The 24,083-nt window shown below is 39.1% G+C and overlaps 2 long non-coding RNA genes across 6 annotated transcripts; both read right to left on the reverse strand.

Annotated features, from left to right (window-relative positions):
• Positions 1 to 277: 277 nt before the first annotated feature.
• LOC126927163 (uncharacterized) lies at positions 278 to 1,599 on the reverse strand. Of its 2 annotated transcripts, XR_007715229.1 has the most exons (3): positions 1,059 to 1,547; positions 427 to 643; positions 278 to 308 (listed from the first exon to the last, which is right to left on the reverse strand). It is a non-coding gene; the product is annotated as an uncharacterized LOC126927163 (long non-coding RNA). The 2 variants fall into 2 exon arrangements; XR_007715228.1 differs by having other exon boundaries at positions 278 to 643; positions 1,059 to 1,599.
• A 1,296-nt stretch (positions 1,600 to 2,895) lies between these two features.
• Positions 2,896 to 5,560, reverse strand: LOC126927141 (uncharacterized). 4 transcript variants are annotated; one of them, XR_007715211.1, is made up of 4 exons: positions 5,244 to 5,550; positions 5,092 to 5,184; positions 3,970 to 4,977; positions 2,896 to 3,837 (listed from the first exon to the last, which is right to left on the reverse strand). It is a non-coding gene; the product is annotated as an uncharacterized LOC126927141 (long non-coding RNA). The 4 variants fall into 4 exon arrangements; XR_007715213.1 differs by lacking the exon at positions 2,896 to 3,837 and having other exon boundaries at positions 3,874 to 4,743; positions 4,917 to 4,977; positions 5,244 to 5,560; XR_007715210.1 differs by lacking the exon at positions 2,896 to 3,837 and having other exon boundaries at positions 3,872 to 4,977; positions 5,244 to 5,560.
• Between the last annotated feature and the right edge of the window lie 18,523 nt (positions 5,561 to 24,083).

Below are 24,083 nucleotides of genomic sequence, written 5' to 3' on the forward strand. Positions count from 1 at the left end.
TACATTGAAGTGAAGTGAAGAAAAACACTAACACACATAATATATATTCGCAAAAATCTTCTATCTAATATTTTCGTCAACTACTGTATACACATTTATTAGATATTTGTGTGAGATTAAAATCGACAGATATGATAAAAGAATATTGTAGAGGTATAGCAATAAGAAAGTACAAGGAAAGTATAGCTCGTTAATTTGAATTACACCAGATTGTCAGTCATCTATCCAGCTTTCCGACTCGACCCGGAAGCCCCCGTATCGTTTCCCTTTTGTGCCGTTAACATCTTCTCAATTGCGCTACCAAATACCTACGGACAAAATTGTTCTTATAAATTTATGAATATTATGTGTTTACGTATTTGAATGAAAATTTTTATGAAACGAGATTTCGCGTTAAAATACGTAATAGTAAATACGATAACTTACATGTTCTTTTTACCAAGATGAAAATGTATATGTAAATTTACTTGATGTATATGTAAATAGAAATATTTATATGTAATATTTATATGCTTGTATTTAAAATATTTTCATGCTTAAAGAATAAAGGTCATAATGTTATAAATATTTAAATCCTTGCACCTCTCCTTCTTCGCGTAAGAAAGAGAAACTAAAAGTTTCACTCCAGAGAATGAGCTTCGTTCTAAAACAAATCAAATAACATATATTTAAGTATTTAACTGTTATTTAATATTCCTAATATTCCTAATAATATTTAATATTCCTATATTATTAATATAGATGAGAAGTCGATAAGATAGTTTACAATCATTAAGTACAGTATCGCAGATCCACCATCAGAGATCAGTAATATTAAAATAAAATTCATGTTGGATTAAAAGTGTGGTTAAGTTGGGGCTAACCCCAAATTTGCAAATTTTGACCTAAGTCAAAAAGTGGCCATTTTTGCACCTCCTCGCGAACGAAAAATTCTTGTGCGACGTTCAAGAGAATTTATCAAAAAAAAGAAAGAATTATTAGCATTTATACGAAATGTGACATGGAAGTTGAAAAAGATGAGTGTAGAGATGAAAAAATTAAGCAGAGGTCAAACTTACGCGCTACACTTGATCTTCATTTTCTTTAAATTTTGATCCAGCTGATAAATCAGTAATTAAACCAAGGGAACTAAGTTTGAAATCAAGCGAATCTGAAATACTATCAGACTGTTGCTACGTGAGAACAATAGCCATCTTGTACTTCGTATTTGCTCGATTCCAAACTCTAATCGATATACCAGCAGAATTTACCAGCAAAATAATTATTCAGTGATTCTGTCGGTAAAACAATTGAAGTTTAAAATCGAACGAATCCGAATTACTGCGAGATCGTTGGTGGCTATTGTTCTCGTAGCAACAAACTGATGGTACTTCAGATTCGTTTGATTTCAAACTACAATTGATTTATCAATAGAGTTGTCGAAGAATTATTTTGTCGATATCGGTGTAGAACAATAGCCAACAACGATCTCGCTGTACTTCATATTTCCTCTATTACAAACGTCGATTCATTTACCAGCAGAGCATCTGAAGAATTATTTTACATGGATCATGTAGAAAAAAAACGAACACGAAAATGGAACTGTAATAACATTTTTTATTCCTTATTGAGAGCCGTTCTTAAACATTTTGCAGGAATTTTCCCTTCGCAAGAAGATCGAAAAATAACCACTTTTGACGCTCTGTTTTCATCCCATATGAATTTTATCTTTAATATTACCGATTGATAATAATGTCACTGCGATATTGTCCGCAATGATAGCAAATTATCTTCTCCATGTTTCACCTATATCGATAATACAGAATATCAAACAACAATTATTTAATTTCACGTTGTTGTTGACTTTATTAATTTTTACGATAAAGTGCATTCTCTGGAAGAGATTTTACGATTTACGATTTTCTTTTTCATTCCTCCTTTCACCTACGATGGCTCTTAAACAAGAAACGATATCGTAACGAGAAATACAATTACCTGAGCGTCCACTTTGGTTCCACTAGTGTTGTCCCATACGACTTTGTGTTCGATCTCGCTATTAGGGGACTTTTTACCCAACGTTTTCTTCACCGCCTTCACTACCTTCGATTTATCGAACCTAAGACTTAAACTGGCCGTTACTAAATCTTCCGGTTTCTTCGACATCGGTTGGTGTCTCTTCGTGAACCAATTCGACGGTGCCATAAAGGTCGAAATAGCGGCTTTCGAGGATCCGTTAAGCTTACTTTTAGCTCCGTGCAATATCGACACGTCGAAGCTGTTGGAACGGAAGCTCTTCGATCGACTTCCTTTCTGTTCGGTCGTTTTTTCGGGCCAGTTTGATTTGCTATCGTCCCGCGAACTCGGCGCTTCCTCGCCGCATCGGTTGATTTCCGTCGTGGAAGACGCTAACGAACTTAGGATCGACATCAGATCCGTATTAGAGCAGACAATGCCCGCAGCACCGGAAACGGATGCACTCGCGGCTCTTGGCAGTTCCGAGACGCGCTTTCGGAGAGAAGACGTCGGCGAAACCGACGGAGTAGGCATTTCAGATAATCGTTGTTTCGGCTGTTGAGTGTAACGTTGAGTGGAACTGTTACCCTCCAGCGGCTGTATTTCGTACACTTGCTCCGTCGACGTCCTGTACATCCTTAAACACACCTGGCAAACGGATTGCTTTTATTCGAAAGACAGTTTCTTTTTTATCATAATTCGTGCGTTATGATACATGTTTCGATGATTGAGCCGTTAAGCGTGACAAAGCGATGGAATTGTTTTGCACAGAAATTCTGGTTCTAAAATTATGTTAGGGATTCTAGGGTTATTCTAGGGGATTCTAGGGGATTCTAAAGTTAAGCGAGCTTTATCGAAGCACACGTTCGAGTCTTTGGGCGATTGCTAGGAATACGCGTAATGTTCTTTTCTGTGAGCTGAAAAGTTGAACGACTATAAAAGGCGTTTGTAGAGGATTTCAAAGCGGAAGAAGAAGCAATACAAATGTTTAGAATCAGAAATTATCTGTTTATATAGAGATCTGTTTGATGCAAGATCTAAAATCAATCAAATCGGATTGTATGGATTGTGTATTTGTCTGTGTTAATCCTTTGACGTCGATACCAACGATGTATATAGCGAATGGCGGTTATCAGCCAAGATTATGAGCACGTAGGGAAGAACAGAACTGAACGCTTGCTGTTCCAATAATGACGATCCATAAAAGTCTGAACTTTAATAAAAAAACGCATGATAACGAATAAAGCGCGTATTCTTTCGTATGTCTTCAATGAATATGTATAAGTTTGCTCGTAACAGAGTTGAAAAATGCCTGTAGCGTTCCAAGTTTGAACAACGTTTGTGTCGCGCGAAAGTTGAACAATATCTGAACCGCTTGAACGTTAACAAGTATCTTTTTCTGTGTTCGAGATGTGAATGCCGCGAGTGTCATGACCAGCTTTTCACGTGCTCTTGGCGCGCCTTCTGCTGGCAAAGATGGGACGCTACTTGAACTAACACGAGATGTTAGTTTTCCGAGAAGATCACGATATCTCTGCGGGTGAGGAAGTTCGGCAACTTGTACCGCTGTAATATAATTCCAAATTACCCTGCGGAGATACCGAATTTACGACACGTCCCTGGCGATTGAGCGCGGGATGAAGCAAATTTCTATGTTGTTGCTTAATAATTTATGATTCCAATTGAAAAATAAGCTTCTTCGCGACCATGCTATAAGCTTCACCGACGAAGACGTGCTTCCTTAGCGAGGCTCCTGACGAACAAGGAATGAAAACCATAGCGACTCGATTCGTCCGTAATTGTAACTGTTAATTTTCGCCTAATTAATAATTGTTCTAACTCCATCTAAAAAAGAAGAAAAAAAAAGTAATTGATGAATCCACGCATGCGTACATTGTTATAAAAAACGATATGATGTGTAAATAATTATAAGTTACAAAGAATAAAATAATAAATAATACGATGAAAATTGTATACCTGGAGAGCAACGAATATTTGGTTCTTTCAAATCTTAACTTCGCACGATCGTATAGAAGTTCGTCAACTTTAAACTCGGTTTTTCTTAGTCTGCAAACTAGCGGAGATAGAGCGACTAAAATAAACGAAAGATCCTTACCTTCCTCGCTTTTAGGTCTGCGATGTCGTCCATAATGTCCAACTGACGATTACGGCCAAACGAAGTCGGTGACACTCTTTCAATCGTAACGACCGAATGTCTTCGGCCATCTAGCTGAGGAGCCGATGTTTGAGAGAGGGTGGACAGGAAAGTAGCTTCCCTCGGCGATGGTCCTGATCCTTCTCCGCCACGATCGCTCATTCGTCTCATCTGTCGACACAAACATCAAGATAGTTTCGATAAGCGAGAACTGTCGTAGTGACGATCGAGCCTGGCGAAAGTCAAATTGACCAACTTCATCTTTGGACAATCTCATAATTTCGCAATTTTATCGTCCAAGTACACGATTGATTCTCACAAAACCTCTAGTTCCTTAGAGCTTAACGCCACGCTCATCTTTTCACTTTTATCGCATATTGTCTCACCACTTGCGATACTTGTAATTACTTTTCTCTACTTTTCAATTTTGGAGTTGGTCAATGTGATTTCCGAATGGCTCGATTGACTATGCGAGTCTTGGATAAAGATGACAATTAAACTATTCAGATTAGTCATGTTGCTTCGTCAAACGATTTGAATTCAAGCAATTCGAAACCATTTTGTCAATGTGAACCTATTATTTTACCAATGTGAATCTGTAATTTTGCATGAAATATCCTTCCAAATTTTTATGATGATTCAGACTGGTCAAGTTACCTGAATCAAGCAACTATTTTCAAGTTACTTGAAACTATTTTGTTAACGTGTACAGTTGTTTGAATCAAGCAACTATTTTCAAGTAAGTTAGAATCATTTTGCCAATGTGAACCTGTAATTTTGCTTGAAATATCCTTCCAAGTTTTTATGATGCTTCAGATTGGTCAAGTTACCTGAATCAAGCAACTATTTTCAAGTAAGTTAAAATCATTTTGCCAATGTGAACCTGTAATTTTGTCTGAAATATCCCTCCAAGTTTTTATGATGATTCAGATTGGTCAAGTTACCTCAATCAAGCAACTATTTTCAAGTAACTTGAAAGTATTTTATTAATGTGTGCAGTTGAGTGAAGCAAGTATTTTCAAATAACTTGAAGCTATCTTGTTAACGCGTACAGTTGCTTGAATCAAGCAACTATTTTCAAGTAAGTTGGAACTACTTTGTTAACGCGTACAGTTGCTTGAATCAAGCAACTATTTTCAAGTAACTCGAAACTATTTTGTCAGTGTGAAACTATATAGACACTAGTTAATTCCCATACACATGTATAATGTATACTGTATAAACAGAGCTATTTTTTCAGATCAGAAGGTACGATCAATCTTTTTCTTTAAATATATTATGCAAACGTTGGACAACGTTATGTTTTGTTAAGCTAACAGGATACACTAAAAATACATTATCAAGAAAGGGGATGTGGCCCGTAAGCAAGTATGTTCTTCTAGATATGACCATCAGACAGATATATAGATATATATATATGTCGGAGATGAAAGAACACCGGAACCTTCCCTTTGGAACTTTGGGAAGACCCCTAGTATTGTAATTCAGATTTCATCATAGCCGCACTAAGAAACTGTTGTAATTCGATCCGACTGTACTTATTCGAAATTTATGATAGTGAGCTCGGGCTCGAGGCGACAACCGGTCGCCGAACGTAGTCGCGGTCAAGGGATGAACGTTTTATCTAACAGAGGCATGAAGTAACTCTATAGCTTTCCTTAAAAGAAATACTTGGGACGGGGCACGACGGTAAACATTTCAACGATTTCTGTCCCGTGGCTCGCCACACGCAGACTTTGTCCTTCGGGTAAGACGATTGCCAGATGCCAACGCATCTTCACAGTATATGTTTAGCTGGGCGAGGACCCGCTACGAATATTAAATTTCAATTACACAAAGTCTCTCAAATAGACAAATGGCCTGTGCCCCAACTACGGGAAGATAAGAGAAATCTATCCTTCCACGAACGACGCTTCTCGCTAGCAACTTTCCCCAAGGACAGCTAATATCTTTCTCTAACCACCAACATGGAAATTGACCAATTAACAGCAACGTCAATTTCCCTCACCCTTCGAGCGAAGACTTTTCTCCGCGAATCCGATGATCTCGTGCCCTTAGGCACACCCATCATAGTTTTCTTCGACAGCGTCACCGCGACGGAGAGTAACTCTCTCTAGTGCGATCTCATCAGTAATCGACCTGTCTTTCGTATACGTAGTAATTGCCCCTTGCTCTAACATACAGTGTAACTTAGACGCTAACGAAGGGTAAAGTTCGTCATCCCGTTGACCGCGGATTCGTTATTGAGCCTAGGATCATTGTCAATAGCTTCTCGAGTATCTAATTATCGCGATTACTTGTCCAATTCCATCATAGTCATATTTGCACTAGTAAATATCTCCTCTATCGCATAACGATCACGTCTAGCGTCAATAGGGATTCGTTTCACGCCCTTAACCCTAACTCTAACCTTAACGCCAACCCGACATATATATATATATGTCGGACGTACGTCAGGATTGGGGGTGGGGGTGTTCGGTGAATCTTCGTTGGAATTAGCCATAGGTGCGGTGTAACAATGGTTGAGTTTATTGACACAAATTAGGGAGATTTACAGCGTCGATAGATAATCGCAAGGTTTCGATATTCGCGGCACTATGACAATGGTCTCGGCTCCGGCAACGTTTCCGCGGTCAACGGATACTGGACTTTACCCTTCGTTAGCGTCTAAGTTACACTATATGTTAGAGCACGGGGGCAATTATTTCGTATACGAAAGACAGGTCGATTACTGATGAGATCGCACTAGAGAGTGACTCTCCGTCGCGGTGACGCTGTCGAAGAAAACTATGATGGGTGTGCCTAAGAGCACGAGATCATCGGATTCGCGGAGAAAAGTCTTCGCTCGAAGGGTGAGGGAAATTGACTTTGCTGTTAATTGGTCAATTTCCATATTGGTGGTTAGAGAAAGATATTAGCTGTCCTTGGGGAAAGTTGCTAGCGAGAAGCGTCGTTCGTGGAAGGATAGATTTCTCTTATCTTCCCGTAGTCGGGGCACAGGCCATTTGTCTATTTGAGAGACTTTGTGTAATTGAAATTTAATATTCGTAGCGGGTCCTCGCCCAGCTAAACATATACTGTGAAGATGCGTTGGCATCTGGCAATCGTCTTACCCGAAGGACAAAGTCTGCGTGTGGCGAGCCACGGGACAGAAATCGTTGAAATGTTTACCGTCGTGCCCCGTCCCAAGTATTTCTTTTAAGGAAAGCTATAGAGTTACTTCATGCCTCTGTTAGATAAAACGTTCATCCCTTGACCGCGACTACGTTCGGCTACCGGTTGTCACCTCGAACCCGAGCTCACTATCATAAATTTCGAATAAGTACAGTCGGATCGAATTACAACAGTTTCTTAGTGCGGCTATGATGAAATCTGGATTACAGCGCTAAGGGGGTCCTCCCACCGCTCCAAAGGGGAGGCTCCGGTGTTCTTTCATCTCCGACATATATATATATTTTTTGATGATATATAATAGAATAATATATACTTTTTTCTGTAATCTTATTATGGCTTGCGAAAGTGTTCGAATAATCTTGATCGTTCCGAAGTGACGCGTATCACACGAACAATAGAAAACTCGGGAAATACCGAAAGGTCGGATGATACCGGCGTTCGTACGGTAAAATCGTAAAATTGATTTCGATAACTTAACATCGTACGTGCGTTTCAGTTTAGTTGACTATTTGATCGATTAAAAGTTCAATTAATCTATTTACTTTGTTCGCGCGGTGCCGGCGTTAAAATTTCGAAAAAAACGCGCAGTTAGGAGAAAGCTGGAAACACATCGTATAATACGAGACTCGGATAGCCGAAACTTCACTGAGCTAGCGGAAATTTTGCATAGGATCGCGTATTATGCCAAACATTTTGAAATCTCGTTAACGCTGTAACGAGACACGACTATCGTGATTATGTTCGTTACATCAGTTGCGACTCTTCAATTTTTGTACTTTCGAGTCTGTCCCTATTTTAACGATAATAAAACATATTTATAACGTTGGGAGAAGAGGTTTAATCAAGAAAATTGAAACGAAAATGTGCGATCTTTTTTCATTTTCTTCAAAACGAAGGTATTTTCTAACGTTGTAAGAACGTAATTGGGTCGACCCACACATAACTCGAGCTGAAATGATCGAAAGGGCGTAGCAGGCTTTTTTTTTATTTATTACAAGCGTACAGTTTTGTCAGGTTCAGCCAAATATTAGGTTGCCCCAAAAGTGTCTTTCCTCTACGAATATGTCTTTTACGACAATGCATCTTTATACAAACACGACAGCTAATCTGTCAAATGTCGTGGTCTTTACCTTAATAGAACAAAATGGAACGTACGTAGTTCGATAAAATAAAGGAAACAAGAAACGTCGTGCGTCTATTATTTTCTTATAAAACGAAAGACTCTTTTGTTGTACAACCTGATATTTGAACTGTCGATAATTTTCGAGAAAGGTCCTGTAACTTCCATATACATTTTCCGATCCATTTCAAATTTTTCCAATACAATACTCGCGTCTCGTTACAGCGCCAGCGAAATTTCCAAATATCTCGCATGACACGCATCGCACATTCGTGAAAACATTCCGTGATAAACGTTGGAACGCTTTCTCAAGCCATTGGGTATATCGCACCGAATAATTTCTAAATTTCACTGGCGCTGTAACGAGACAAAACTATGCTGATTATTATTATTATACGTGCAAAATGTGGAACAGATTTGAAAATGTATCACACAAGTATCGGAAAAAAGATCATCGAATTATTGGAAAAACCAATTTTGTTCGCTACGTCGATAAGCCACGGTAAATAGCGAGATCGTTTTTGAGACTAATAGTGCGTTTAAAACTACTGTTCATACCGTGTGCTAATTTTTCACTAATACTAAATAAACTACGTTCGCAAGTAAATGTCCAGAATAACGTAATTTCCATCTGCATCGTCGGTTTCGTTTCAAATTTTACTGTTATAATTCTCGCAGCGATTCCTGTCTCGTTACAGCGTTAACAAACTTTCGGAAAGTATCGCGTAATGCGCATTTGGAAAAATTTTCCGTTGCGAACGTTGGAATAGCAGCGCGAGCCACCGCGCAAACAGCGGGAAACAATTTTTCCTTGGGAAACTTGGAAGCTCGTGTCATCGTTTAGAACACGTACCTGCGTTGTGTTTTATCGATGTTCGGTACTTTGAAGTCTAAGTATAAACCTTGCTTGCACGGTGCAACTAATCCGTGACAAATCGAGCAAAGTAGAGGCTGCATTTCATCGAATCAAGGAACGTTTGACGTGTACACCATGACATACAGAAACTTGTACATCTCTGAAAGCCAACGCTTTGATGTTTAACGATGAATGCTCAATTCTCAGAAACGATGCTGTCGTTGAAATTAAGCTAGTCGTTTCTGCCGGTGTACGCGGAATTTCCTTTCTATGGGCTCTCGCGTACAAACGTGTTTATGTTCATTTACACCGTCTTTCTAAACGAGAGGTCTAATCAGTTTGTAGAGTCGATTTATTGGTTTCTGTGCGTACAGCTGCGTTACCGTTCGTCGAACGAATCATGCAAACCAGACAATTGCCCGATTTTAAGACGCGACGCGATAAACGCGAACAACTGGTTCAGTGGGACGACGATAATATCGATCAGAACGTTCTACGTAAAATTAGTTAGAAACGATCCGCCTGTTACGATCGAACTTGGGCTATTGGCATCGATTGTGGTAGTTACACTTGGCTAGCAAGTGTAATTAGAAGAATACGAATTCTTGGCAAATTAACGAATAGTTTCTTTCGAAATTTACTCTTAACCGAAGCATTTATCTTTTATACGATATCATACACAGCAACTGGAGAACCCGGAGAAGCGTTACCACTGCGAGAATTACGCTCAGCTAATAAACGCAAACGAACGAGAGACAAATATTCTGATAAGTTCGGCAAGCAAATGTTATCTCGTTTCTAGAAATAATTGTTAATAAGGAATATGCTAACAAGGAATTTGCTAATAACCGTAAGGTTGTATTAAGCGTACGGTTTATGCTAAATATAAATTGCACGAATGCGACGACAGTTCGTAACAAATTGAGTTCGATAACGACAATGTTAATTGTTTATCGTTTGTGCAACGCTATGAGGCGATTCTTCTCGAAAAATTGCAAGTGCCGAAACGACGGTAATTAACGTCATATTATTATAAAATAAATTCTAGGTAGTTTTAACGCGAAAGATTTATACTGTTTGAATAAATTCTCGTTCGTAAGTATTTGCGCGAATGCTGGTCTCGTGCGAAACGTGATAATTAAAATTGTGGATTTTTAGCATACGCAATACACGCAAGAAGATATAAAATTGCACAAATATTTGAGATATAATTGTAGATGAAACTTTCAGCCTGAGATCCAATCGAACCGGTAGCCTTTCTAAAACCGATCTCTACTTTCAAATCAACTTTAAATTTCAGCCTGTTTTTATGAGAAAATTCTCAAACTAATATGATGCTCCTCGGAGAGCTCTTCTCTGCCTTCTCTTTCGCTCTCCACTCGTCTCCCCCTAGAGAACAGCGTAATAGGACTACGTGTGCTCGTAGTCGGAGACAAAATTGGCGTTCAGGTGATATTCTACGGGAGTTTATTTTTCTAGATGACTCGTAACCCTGGCAAGTGTCAGTCTTTAATCTCTTAACGTACAATTTTGCTCCGCCTAACAGGTCAAAGACGCGCAATTTCTTCCTCGATCTACGTTCGCGATCTAAAGACGCTCGATTATACGCACACAGAGACGCACGAAGATACTCGAAGACTTTTAGAAACTTTTCACTTTTCCTATATTACACGAAATATTTAGAAACTTCATTAACAGCACGAGCCACGATTATACGTGATTGTGAAATTTCTAAAATTTCTAATTTCTCTGCAAAACCGTATCCAGAAGTTACATAAAATATTCGTCGCGCAAAGACGATGAAAATATTTGAGCAGTCAATTATTCGCTGTGTTAAGCCACGATATTTAGCGAAACGATCTTTATCACCAGTTGTAATGTTTAAGACTACTTCTATTCATGCTGTATACTAATTTTTCGCTAAATGTATATTTGCCATAAATGTTACAATTACAAGACATCATAACTGTTACAAGAGAAGTTTGTAAAGTTGCGATATGAAGGTTGATGTTTTTAATTAAAAAATTTTTTGATCGCGAATAACCGTTAAAACGGATTAAAGTTTTTTTGATTGCCGGTAATCGTTATCGACGAGAGAAATTTCAGTTTGGTTACCAATAACCAACATAAATGACCGGATTTTTAAAATATTTTTTTTTTTTTTTTTTTTTTTTCTTTTCTTTTTTTTTTTTTTTTTTGTTACGAGTAACTGTTATCCGTGGCGAGAAAATTTCATTTTGGTTAGCGATGACCATTATCGATGGCAAAAATTTGCTCTACATTGTCAATTATCACTGGCTATATTATCAATCGTTATTAACGTCACTGATAATTATTGGGTTGGAAACTAGGTGATTGCGAATTTTGTCAATATCATCTAATGACAAAACCCGCAATCACCTAGTTAACAAGCCAATAGTACGTGTGTTCGCAGTTATTCATAAAACTTGTGTGTTTTATCGAGCAAACAAAAAGATATGAAAATATATGAAACGAATAGGATGAAAGATATCGCAGTAGAATATTTTTATTAACAGTTGCACCGTGATATCTTTTATCTTATGCTTTGTTTCGTACATTTTCGTATCTTTTTGTTTGCTTAATAAAACATATCAGTTTTATAATTAGGCTTCTTTACGTTGCCAGTGAAAACCGATTATCAGCAATGTCAATAAATATCGACGATAGTCGAATGTGACTAGAAAATATTTTTTTCATCGATATTGCTTGGCGATAATCGAAGATCAATTTCGCCATCGATAATGGTTATCGGTAACTAAAGCAAAATTCGGTTTTCCTTGATAATGGTCACTGTTCGATAACCGAACAAAAATTCAGGTCACTTCCATTGTGTTACGCCACGAGACTTAACACAGGCTGTATTTTCTAACCGTCACTCGCGGCCCTACAATGTCTCAGTCAGATCGTCTTATCTGACCGCCGGATCATATACAATGTATCGACGAGCGTGTCACGACCGGCATACTTCAAATCCGATGGACCGATGATGGAGATAGAGATGTGGCGGCCTTGGCGACAATGTATATCGCCGAAGTGCCTAATGAGTCATCTGTATCCTAACGGTCCTTCCACCGAATGTCCTAGAAGCGTGACAGCGGTCACGTACGCCTACAGGGTAGTGGGGATATTGAGGGATGACAAACAAAGAAGAAACAGATGTTACCGAAAGTCAAATTGTAAGAGCTTCAGTCTTGGAAAGTCACGGCTGGAGCTCAGAACGAAATCGCAGTCAGTGTAAATTCAGAAATAAATTCTCCTTTTTTTGTTATCTTAATTTTTTTCTTTTCGTTCGAGCCTCCTGCTTTTTATTTTACGTGACAAGCGCATAGCTGTTGCCAAGCAGCGAGTTCTCGAAACGTCGAATTTGGTCCGTTACGTTTTCCACGCAAGAACAGACATACGTGATCATAGGCGCGAACAGTGGCGTGACCTAAGTATAGTGGGGGTCGTCTTAAAGATGAGACAAAGAAATCATCTAAAGTCGATCAGTTCCTTGTGACGCGTCGAACGTTACACATTGAGTCAAAATTCTAACGCCAATTCAAGTCGATCCGCGACATTGCCAAACATTCGCTTATTCTATTAAGTATCATATCGTGCTACGTCCACCAAGAGACTAAGCTCAATTGTAAGAGCCTTGCTCTATATTGTATACATCTATATTATCTGCGTGCGATAAAGTTGTTAATTGTTGATATCTTTTCAATCGTGTAGACTAATTGTTGGAAATATACATTATTGTAATTCTGTGACTCTCAGTGTTATACCGCATCAACCACCCCGATTATCCTAACCGAAATACGGGGATCGAACTATTCGTGGTGTCGATTATTCTGATCGTAACGGGAATTTACGACTCTCGTTGACGCGTATTCTAACGACCGCGTCTCCCCGCGATAGCTCGAACTTTACACATTGATTACTGTTTCAAATTAAATTCCCATGATCTAAAATTATTATCGAGCGACCGAGGAACAAATCGAATCGTTCGTAATGATTATTCGTAATCAGAATTATTAACGATTAAAATTCTTGAATCGTATCGCTTTTGGAGAAATTGAAAACTGGCTTTCGTTTAAATAAAAACTAATTTCTACCCAATGATTTTCCTGCCAAAAAATATTTAACGTAGTTGTTATTTTGGAGTTTCGCTTGTAACTTCCACGTAGATTCCCAGATTGATTTCTAATTTTCCTATTGTAATATAACAATTAATACGATATAATATAATAATCTTAATATTAGATTATAAATATTAACATTGTAGGATTTTTTTTATTTATTTATTTTATTTGGGTATGGTCGTTGTCACAAGATCACCGGCGATCTATCGGTTTCGTGATTTCTTGCGTCTCCGACGTGACACTGGCAACCTCTTGTACCATGGCTCCGGTATACACACGTTCCACAGAGGTAGATGACCCATGGTCAAGTAGACTTTCTTAATTAATCAAGGTTTTCCCCGATATTACAATATTACAGCAACGATAGTTCCAATGCAGTGCATTTGATACACGTCCGGCAGTGAAAAATGACGAGGATACAACAACAACAACGTTCGAAAAAGTTTGAACCGCAAGGCGGGTAATGCTTCGAGAATTCCTCTTTAAACGAAGAACTTCGATGCAGTTGAACGTTCTCAAGTTAAAATTACGCCAACTATGTTCGAGTAGTGCGCTTTCCAGCTTTATGCTGTTTTTAAGTTCTGAAGAGAAAAATTATTTAAGTATTTCGGGTGAAAATTCTGCGAGTAGAACGGGAGTTTTAGTTCTTGCTTTTCCAGCAGTTGTCGTTTTAATAATTTTAACCTTCTTAATACAACCTGCATGCGATAGTTTCATAGTTGAAACATTTATTCCCTGGCACAGCACTTAAAAATGATATATATACGGTTTTCATTATCAGATTCGAATACGCGCGTATTGAATTTAGTTAAAATTTTAATTGAGTATAAAATACATTATCGCTTGTTTCATTGGATAATGTAATGAATTTCTCGTAATAATATAGGAATTTCATCAAAACGAGTAAATCAACACGTTGATTGACGAAGTTTGAACTACCTGTTGAAAAGTTTAACAATAATGTATTATATATGTATCTGTTCATCAACCATCACGAATCAGCCAAATAATAATTGGAAATAAATTTCATTGATATTTCGTTCCGTTAATAATTAATATGATATTGCTTATAAAAGCGGACATACTTCTTTATTAATACGTGCTTGTAAATTAATTTCAATGATATTTTGTTTCGTTGATAACGAAGAAGAAAACATAGCTGATTATTAATACAAATTAGACAATGAGACAAAACTTCCGACAACGTACGTTGGAAATAAGATTTCACTGACATTTTGTCTTCTTAATAATTAATAAAATATTGATCGTAAAAGAAAATTGCCGATAATCATAAAGCATTTTAGCAGGCAACGGTGTATAAATGTGAAGTACGGTAAAATGGAAGATGACGTCCGGCATTATCTGCATGTTCATTTTACGCAGCTGCGAAGTTAATTTGAAATTCACGTATTTACAGAAAGTAATATCCTCCTCTAAGTGACAGTACTAAAATGGTCAACAGAAATGGGCTACGTCAGTCAGAGCTTTCAATTACAGGGACGAAGTTGAAGAGGACTCTGCAGAAGTTATATATGGAAAGATACAATTAATTGTTATTAATCTTATTATTTTTTTAATTCTAATTCTCAATTCCCCGCATACTTATTTTGTTTTCTATCAATTTTATAACAATGGTCAATTACAAGTCTACTTTGTTTTTTAATAATTTGTTATATATTATTATTGTTTTTACAGTTGACGTTTGAAAACGATGAACGTTTTTGATATTAATTAATGAAGCTTCGCATTATGCAGCTGTATCGATTATATTAAATATATATGTTTTGAATAAATAGAATTAAAAAGTGAGAAGAAATTAAGAAATAAGAAATTAATCAAACTTACGAAAAAAGATCAATGTCTCTGTTAAATTATATACGTTGTTTATATTAAATAATATTACTCCTGTATTGTTGATAGAATTTGTTTACTACATATATATATGTCGGAGATGAAAGAACGCCGGAGCTCCTCCTTGGATTCGCGGGAATACCGCAACTCTGTAACTTGGATTAAACGAATGCCGCTCCGATTGTTCGAGATTTATGATCATGAGCTTGGGCTCGAGGCGACAATGAGTCGCCGAACGTAGCCGCGGTCAAAGGGATGAACGTTTTATCTAACAAAGGCACAGAGTAACTTTATACCTCTCCTTAAAAGAAATAGTCGTAGCGATACGTGGCAGTAAATACTTCAATAGTTTCTATCCCGCGGCCCGCCACACGCAGATTTTGTCCTTCGGGTAAGATGATCGCCGGGTGTCGGCATGCCTTTGTGGCGTATGTTTAGCTAACGTAAGGACCCGCTATAGATCTTAAGATTTAGTCAAGCGAAGTCCGTCAAATAGACTTTGTTACAACTACGGGAAGATAGGAGAAACCTATCCTCCACGAGCGTTGCCCCCCGTCAACAACTTCCCCTCAAGGGCGGCCAGCATCTCTTTCAAAACGCCGATATGGAGATCGACCAATTAGCAACAGCGCTAATTTCCCTCTCCTTTGGAACGAAAGCTTTCTTTGACGAATCCGAGGATCTCATATCCTTAGACCCACCCAATATAGTTTTCCTCGACGACATCGTCGAGACGGAGATTCATTCTTTCGTACGATGTCATCGACGAATGACAGTGCCACCTTACAACCAGCGAATACATCACATCTAGTTAATAAAGAGTTAGACTTGAACTGTGCGAGAACATACGTTTACCATCCCGTGACCGCGGATTCGTTTCGAACCTAAGGTCATCATCACTAGTGCGTAATCTTGTTAATAAGCCCGTGCTAATAAACTCTCCATTGTATCACGGCAATGGCTAATTCCAATGAAAATTCATTAAACGCCCATCCCCATAATCCTGACTTTAATCCGACATATATATAAATTATATATAATAACAATTGTACAGTGTATAAGTATAGCAAATGAAGATACAGTGTAGCCTGAAAAGTAGTATTAGACAGTAACTAGTCAGACGCGAATGTTTCAATGATCGTTCGATGTTTCTTATTACTAAAGTGGATAGTTTCATAAATTTTTCCAAAGTAAATTAATATTTCTTTGTTATTTAGTAAAAAAATGGATCAGTGTTCCATCAATGATTAAGGAAAAGAATTAAATATTAATAAATTATGATATATATTAAATTAATTAAGAATTAATTATTGTACTTTAATTACGATATGTAAAATAACGAATACAAAGATTTAAGGTGTCAAGATTAATAAAACGGTGACGTGTGATCAAAATAACTTTCGATGCTTCGACGTACTTGAATTTTACGCTGCATTCCGATTATTCAAAGTTCCCGAAAGTTCTTAATTTCATTCTCTGGAATTTATAATTCTTAAAACGAATTTCTGTCAAGAAATTTATATTACCGTTTATATACGTCTAGAATTATATTTTGATTAATTTGTTCTGACTGAACTTGGTGAATTATTTCCAACTCTTTGCAGCTACGTACACAATCATAAATCGCGAATTTCGGTCACAACGGTTGAAGTTCTCGATTCAACTACGAACATCATCAATTTCTCGCGTCATAAAACTTTCATGATTTTCAAAATTTCCAGAAATATTAAATATTTTTGCGCATTAAACGACAGGCTGCAAGCAGCCCCGGTTTTTATACCGACGAAAATTACGATCGATTTCCGATTACTGTACGTTGTAAATTATTGTATCAGAGTAAGACGAATAATTAATTGCGCTAAATCGGACGAGTAATTTGTCTTCCTGTGCTTCGATATCTGGAAATTGATAACGTCAGAAAATTGATAAAAAATTACCGTCGTCTGTTAGTCAGATTGTCAATGAAAATTATTATTAGCAGATATTAAACTTTATCTAGGAAATTTAATTTGCTCCTACAACAAATTAACGCCACGCTAAAAGATCACTGTAATAATACTAAACACAAACATTTGGATCTGAAAATTTCGCATTTAAAAGCAGGAAAGAACGAGACTTCCACGTGAACTGTCTTTAGACACGTCGTTCGCAGATAATAGAGCGATAGAGTCATCCGCGGCAAAGGAATATGAAAAATTAGATGACAGCAGAAGGAGCAAGTTACGTTGAGCGGAAAGAAAAGGCCTCGAGACTGTACGCGATTTAGATGATGCGATGAACACGGAGGCGATAGATATTGACAAGCAGGTAACAGAAAGATATGCGGAATCTGTGAAAACAGAAAGAAAGAGACGTGGCAACGTATAACGAAATAATGTAAAATAACGAGAATGAATAAAAAGATGGAAAAAATGTCAGAAGAAGGAATTCACAGCGAATATTCGAAATAAGGGAAATAAAGAAACGAAGAAATAAAAGATAAAGAAATGAAACGAGCAGGCAAGGAAAGAGATAAAAGAGCAATAAATATACGTAATAAGTAAAAAAAAAAGAAAAAAAAACGCTAGCACGTGCTGCGTGAAGGGAATCGTTAAGTAAAAATCCTTAAATAAAGGTGGGGAAAAATGAAGGCAAATAAAAGTTAGAAAATTGCGCGTTAAAGGGACCGATCAAAGATTCGGACCAAGCGTAGTATCGCAAAATTCAGCCGGAAGGAAGACGCGATTTGAGCCAGGCCTCCGCTCCAATCAATCGACTACACTCGAATGCGATTTCTCGAAAGATATCGAGTGATATCCAATAAAGCAAAGACCTGGTGAGTGCAGCTTTAGATAATACATATATATTTATATATATGTATAGTTATTGCATTATTGCATTATATGCATATATGCATTATTTATTGCATTATATATGTATTTGGCTCTAATTGTGGAGTATAGCGCGCATCGCATTTGCGACATGTATCCAATAGCAGCGCTGATACGTTGGTTTGAACATTTAGGCATGAATATGCAAAACAGCAATTACGCTGAATCTGTCAGTGACCAGAAAAGACATAAGACAGAAGAGAAGATAGAATCGGAAGATGTGCTCTGTGCTCACCAGCAAATCAGGAGCATAACGCTTACCGAATTGTCGTCATATCTGCCATAGAAACGAAGATACGTTGCTTTCGATATTCAAGCATGAATATGCTAAACTGCAATTATGGTGTATTTGACAGGGACAAGAGTGAACATAACGCTAACCTACCGATGTGCGCTGTATATGACATCAGATGTCAAATATAACGCGCACCGAATTGTCTGTAAGTGTGCCATAGAAACGGAGATTCGTTGGTTCGAATATTTAATACTGAATATGTAAAACTGCAAATACGCAGGGTTCGGCTGGGTCCCGATTTTACATGCATCAAACCGGATAACGTGCACTGTATTTGGCAGTAAATTTGGAGTATAACGAGCCTTTAATTGTAGCCATATGAGCCATAGAATCGGAGATACGCCGGTTTGAATACTTAATCCTGAATATACGAAACTGCAACTACGTTGGATGTGGCTGGGTCCAGATTTTACATAGCGTAAACCGGATGATGTGCACTGTACTTGGCATCAGATGTGGAATATAACGCGCATCGTATGGCCAATGTTTCTGCAAAACAAGCGGAGATACCTTGATTCGAATATGTAAGCATTAATATCCAAAACTGCAATCACGCTGGATTTCTCCGAGTCCAGTCTTGACAGTGTGCAAACGGGCTGATGTGTGCTGTATTTGGCAGCAAATGTGCAGTATTACGTGCATCCTACGTCGACATACCTACAATGGATACAGAGATACTTTCACTTGAATAACTAGGCTTGAATATGCAAAACTACAAATACGCTGGATTTGACTCGGTTCGGATTTAACACGGCTTAAACCAGATGAAGCGCTCTGCGTATGGCAGTCAATGTAGAATATAACGCGCATCGTATTGTCGACATATGTGCTATTGAATCGGAGTCACGTTGATTTGAATATTTAAGCCTGAACATACAAAATTGCATTTGGGCTGGATTTTGCAGGGACCAGAGTTGACACAGCGCAAGCGAGCTGATGGGCAATGTAACTACAGCAAACGCGGAGTACAAGGCGTATGGAATTGTCGACATATGTGCAAAAGAAGCGGCGAATCTTTGAATGCAATATTTAAGCATTAGCAACAAAAACTACAATTACGCTGGATTTTACAGGGTCCAGAGTTGACACAGCACAGACCGGCTGATTTGGCATCATATGTGGAGTATTCTGCGCATGGAATAGGCGACATAGAAACCAAGATACGTTCATTTGAATATGTAATATTTGAATATTTCGCCTGAAAATGCATAATTGCAAATACGCTGAGTTTGGCTGCGCCCACACGTTACATAACTCAAACCAGATAATGTGCATTGTATTTGGCAGCAAAAGTGGCGTATATCGCGCATCGAATTGTCGGCATATCTGCAATGCAAACGGCGATACGGTGATATGAATAATTAATCATGAATATGTAAAGCAGCAATTTCGCTAGGTTTGACAGAGACCGGAGTTGACATGGTACAAACCAGCAGATGTGCGGTGCACATGACATCGGATGTGAAATGTAACGGGCATCGCTTTGTCGCCATATGTGCAATGGAAACGGAGATACATTCATTTGAATATTTTAACCTTAATTTGTCAAACTGCAATTACGCTTGATATGTCGAGGACTAGAGATGATATAATAGCACGAGCCAGCTGATGTGAGCTGTATTTGGCAGGCAATGAGGAGTACATCTCGCATCTAATTGACGGCAAATCTCCAATCGCAACGGTGATACGTTTTGTTTAATATTCAATAATGGGCCTGTTACGATACCGATAGTATTAGCGTGACTGAAACACATTGCCGTCTCAGTAAAACCATTTTATTTCAAGCTTCACGCTACAGTTCTGAATTCGGACAAGACCGTTTCAAGTTCTCGCAAAAGCAAGCAGTCAAATTAAGGTACTTACACGAGTTAGAGTCTAATACATTTTATTGGTCCAATATCGATGGGGCGATCTCGCATCGAAATTTTCGGAGGACCGCGTAACCTTCCAACGACGACCGCCGTTCGAGCAGCGGATAAACTTATTTCGTGCCTTAGGTTGCCCTCACCACGTCCTCTACTACTTGATTCTTGGTTGGTAGCTTTAGCGGCTGCAGGTCCGAGAAATTGCATCTTGACCTGCTTTCTCGTATGTCGCATGTGACGTCTCACTTTCCGCCGTAGACACTTGTCGGATCTACATACGTTGAACCATTTGCGTGAGACAAGCGCGACGCTCCGCAGGGACGAGGGATCCAATTTTCGAAGTATCAAGTGCGAAACCTCCAGTGGTAGTTCGGAAATGATATCTACCTTACTTGGCACGAACAAACCAATGACGCGTAGTAGAGATCTAAACAACTCCACGTTGCTTCTACTGTTGCGCGAGCACGACAGACGGTCTGGCTGAGAGTGGAGGCTTATATATGTGCTGTTCGTCACGGTGCACTGCGAGTTCCGGTTCCGGCTGAGAGTCCTGGTCAGTCAGAATCGATCGCATGTGCATGTATCTTCATACAGGACGGATTCACATTATGATTAGTGTTAGAAGCGTAAAACGAATCTTCATTTGGATTAGACGTTGTTGTTATGCAATAGAGCAGATATTCACTAGTGTGAATTTGATTTGAGGTGTATGGTAGCGATTTAGGTTTAAAAGCACAAGAGTATATTTGACTATGTAGTTTATTAAAATATACCCTACGTGTACACTAGTCGTATATTACACTTGTTGTCTTGATTCGTGATTACGAATAGATAGGCGCAAAGAAGTATCGATTTACCTGCTACTGCTCGTGCCACTCAATAACAAAGAATGCCTCGCTGCCCTGGTCGCTATATTTATATGCATCGGAGTTGACAAAAGGCGTTGTGATTTGAATTTTGAAGATGTTCTCGAAAAATCCCAACGGACGCTGAACTCTCGACCTTGTTTACAAATGTTGACTTTTCGGGTAGTTGACTCGAGGGCATATGATCACGACAAAAACGACGGATTTTGATTAACCTTCGGTAACCGCCTAAGGTTGTCGGATCTATAATAAACTCATCTTTCAGTAATCACGATTTTTTGTGTAGCGGGTTCACTGGACGGAAACCGTTATGAATATTACCGACGAGTGCCGCTACAGGTATATAATGGGTCCTCAGGCTAGCTAAACATATACTGTGGAGATGCGTTGACATCTGGCAATAATCTTATCCGAAGGATAGAGTCTGCGTGTGGCGAACGACGTGACAGAAACCGTCGTAATGTTTACTGTCACGTGCCGCTACGACTGTTTCATTTAAGGACAGTTGTAGAATTACTCCATGCCTTTATTAGACAAAACGTTCATCCCTTGACCGCGGCTACGTTCGGTGACTGGTTGTCGCCTCGAGGCCAAGTTCAGTATCACAAGTTTCGAACAACTACAATCGGACTGGATGATTACAATTGTTTAATTACAGCTATGGTAGAATCTAGATTACAATGTTACGGGATTTTCCAAAAATTCCCAACGGAAGGTTCCCGTGTTCTTTCATCTCCGACGTATATTAATGCTTGATCTGTCTGGGACCAGTGTGGATATAGCGCAAACTGGCTGGTAAGCGATGTATTTGGCAAGAGATGTGGAGTACCAGGAACATCGAATTGTCGACATATCACCAACAGCAACGGAGATACGTGGAGTTGAATACTTGAGTCTGAATCTGCAAAACTACAATTACACGGCATATAACAGGGACCACAGTCGACATAGCGCAAACCGGATAAGTACTGTATTTGGCTGTAATTGTGGAGTATAGCGCGCATCGCATTTGCGACATGTATCTAATGTAGTATTGCGGAAATATTAGGTATACAATTTCTTTGATACTATTTATTTTATTTTGAATTAGTTATACAGATATTAATGAGACAGACAACGATGGTTGTTTAATTTCGAACTAATAGTAACAATCTTATTCTAACTGGGCTACTCCCGCAACTCCGCAACGCTGACTACTCTACTCTCAACAACGCAACTCGACAACGCTAACTCTAACAACTCTACTCTTCGACTCCTCGATTAATTCTAACAGCTCTACTCTTCGACTCCTCGATTAATTCTAACAACTCTACTCTTCGCCTCCCCGATTAATTCTACCAACTCTACTCTTCGACTCCTCGATTAATTCTAACCTCTCGACCCACTCTCACTTTTCGATTAACCGCTCCTTGGATTCGAATCGCTCCCCTCCATTAGCGCTATTTTTCTCTTTCTCTAATTCCGTCCTGTTAACGCTTCGCAAGAACTAGGTGACTTTGATCACACCGGCTTTTTCTATGTAAACTAATAATCGAAAGACAGGCGACCTTGTTTTGCTTAGTTTCTAACCAGGTTTTTCCCCACGAGACTACATTCGGTCATTTCTGACAATCACATCTTCCCTCAGATGTGCTCTTCATCGTTGTTCCTCGCTTCCTTCAGTAACATCAACGTTCCACCACTTCATGTGGTCGGCTGCAGTGGAAGTTGTGCGCAGTCCCTCGTGTTCGCCTTCTCGTAGTACTATGTAGCGATTATTCCGCAGGACTTTTTACCACGCGGTACGGTCCGAGGAACTTCGGATGGAGCTTTAACCCAGAACGGCCCTGTGACCTCTCGATCGCCACCAAGGTCTCCCGTCTTATACATCGTCGCCTTCCTGCGCCTCTTGTAGAACACCCTTCGCCGACAAGAGGTCGGATTGATAGCTCGTCCTCGCACTCCCTTGGATTCTCTTGCAGCCGCCTCATTCTCACTTTTGGTTCGCTTCGTAGAACTCGCGACAGAATTTGTTTGTACAACTCTACAATTCGCGCGATGCTCGGTGCATCCTACAAAAAACTTCATCGCAACCGCCCGTGTCCTTTCCACCCGACGCTACCGCGGTTATGTTCGCCGCAACCGATTCATCTAACGAAATTTTGTCCGTTACGACGGTGTCCTTGAGACAAGCACTCGTGCGAACTGCAACTGCCTTCTTACGTTGCACGTTCTCGACACGAGATAGATCTACTTCACGCGCTCCCGTCTCTATGTCTACTTTAAGGACCTCTGGAAACCCATCGAAATTCTCATCATTTATACTACGAATGGAGATATTTCCCCCCTTCGTGTTTACCTCAACGGTATCCAGGAAGTCTGTGCCTATTAATAACGAGTGTTTCATCGCAGTGTTCGGAACTACGTGTATCGTTATATGATACAATTCCCCGTCTATAATAATATCTGTTAGAAATTTCCCGAGCGTAAAATTTCTTTGAGATCCGATGCTGTGAAATTCAAAAATGTCCCGAATTAACTTAGGTGCTCCGATTTTTACGTACTGATTATACCGCATTAACGTTAGCTCGCTACCGGTGTCTGTTAGCGCGCTCAGTTCGAATTTTCCGATCTTCAGTCTTTACCACGCTTCGTCGGTAACAACCGAAACACACTACCAACCCTTTTAATGGACTCGCTCAGATTGCCGCTCTTCGATGCGATGTGTCCGCACCCTCTACATTTGAAGCATTTAGCAAGTCCCTTCGACTTGTTCAGGCACTCTGCACACACGTGCTCTTCATCAGCGCAGTTGTAGCAGCGCGTCTTTCTCGCACTTCCACATCGACTGGGACTGTTGTTTCTCTCAACTCTGGCCGGCTTCGCAACGGACTTCGTCCTTCGGCAATTCTGCT

Source organism: Bombus affinis, unplaced genomic scaffold, assembly GCF_024516045.1.
Source record: "Bombus affinis isolate iyBomAffi1 unplaced genomic scaffold, iyBomAffi1.2 ctg00000075.1, whole genome shotgun sequence".
Lineage (NCBI taxonomy): Eukaryota > Metazoa > Arthropoda > Insecta > Hymenoptera > Apidae > Bombus > Bombus affinis.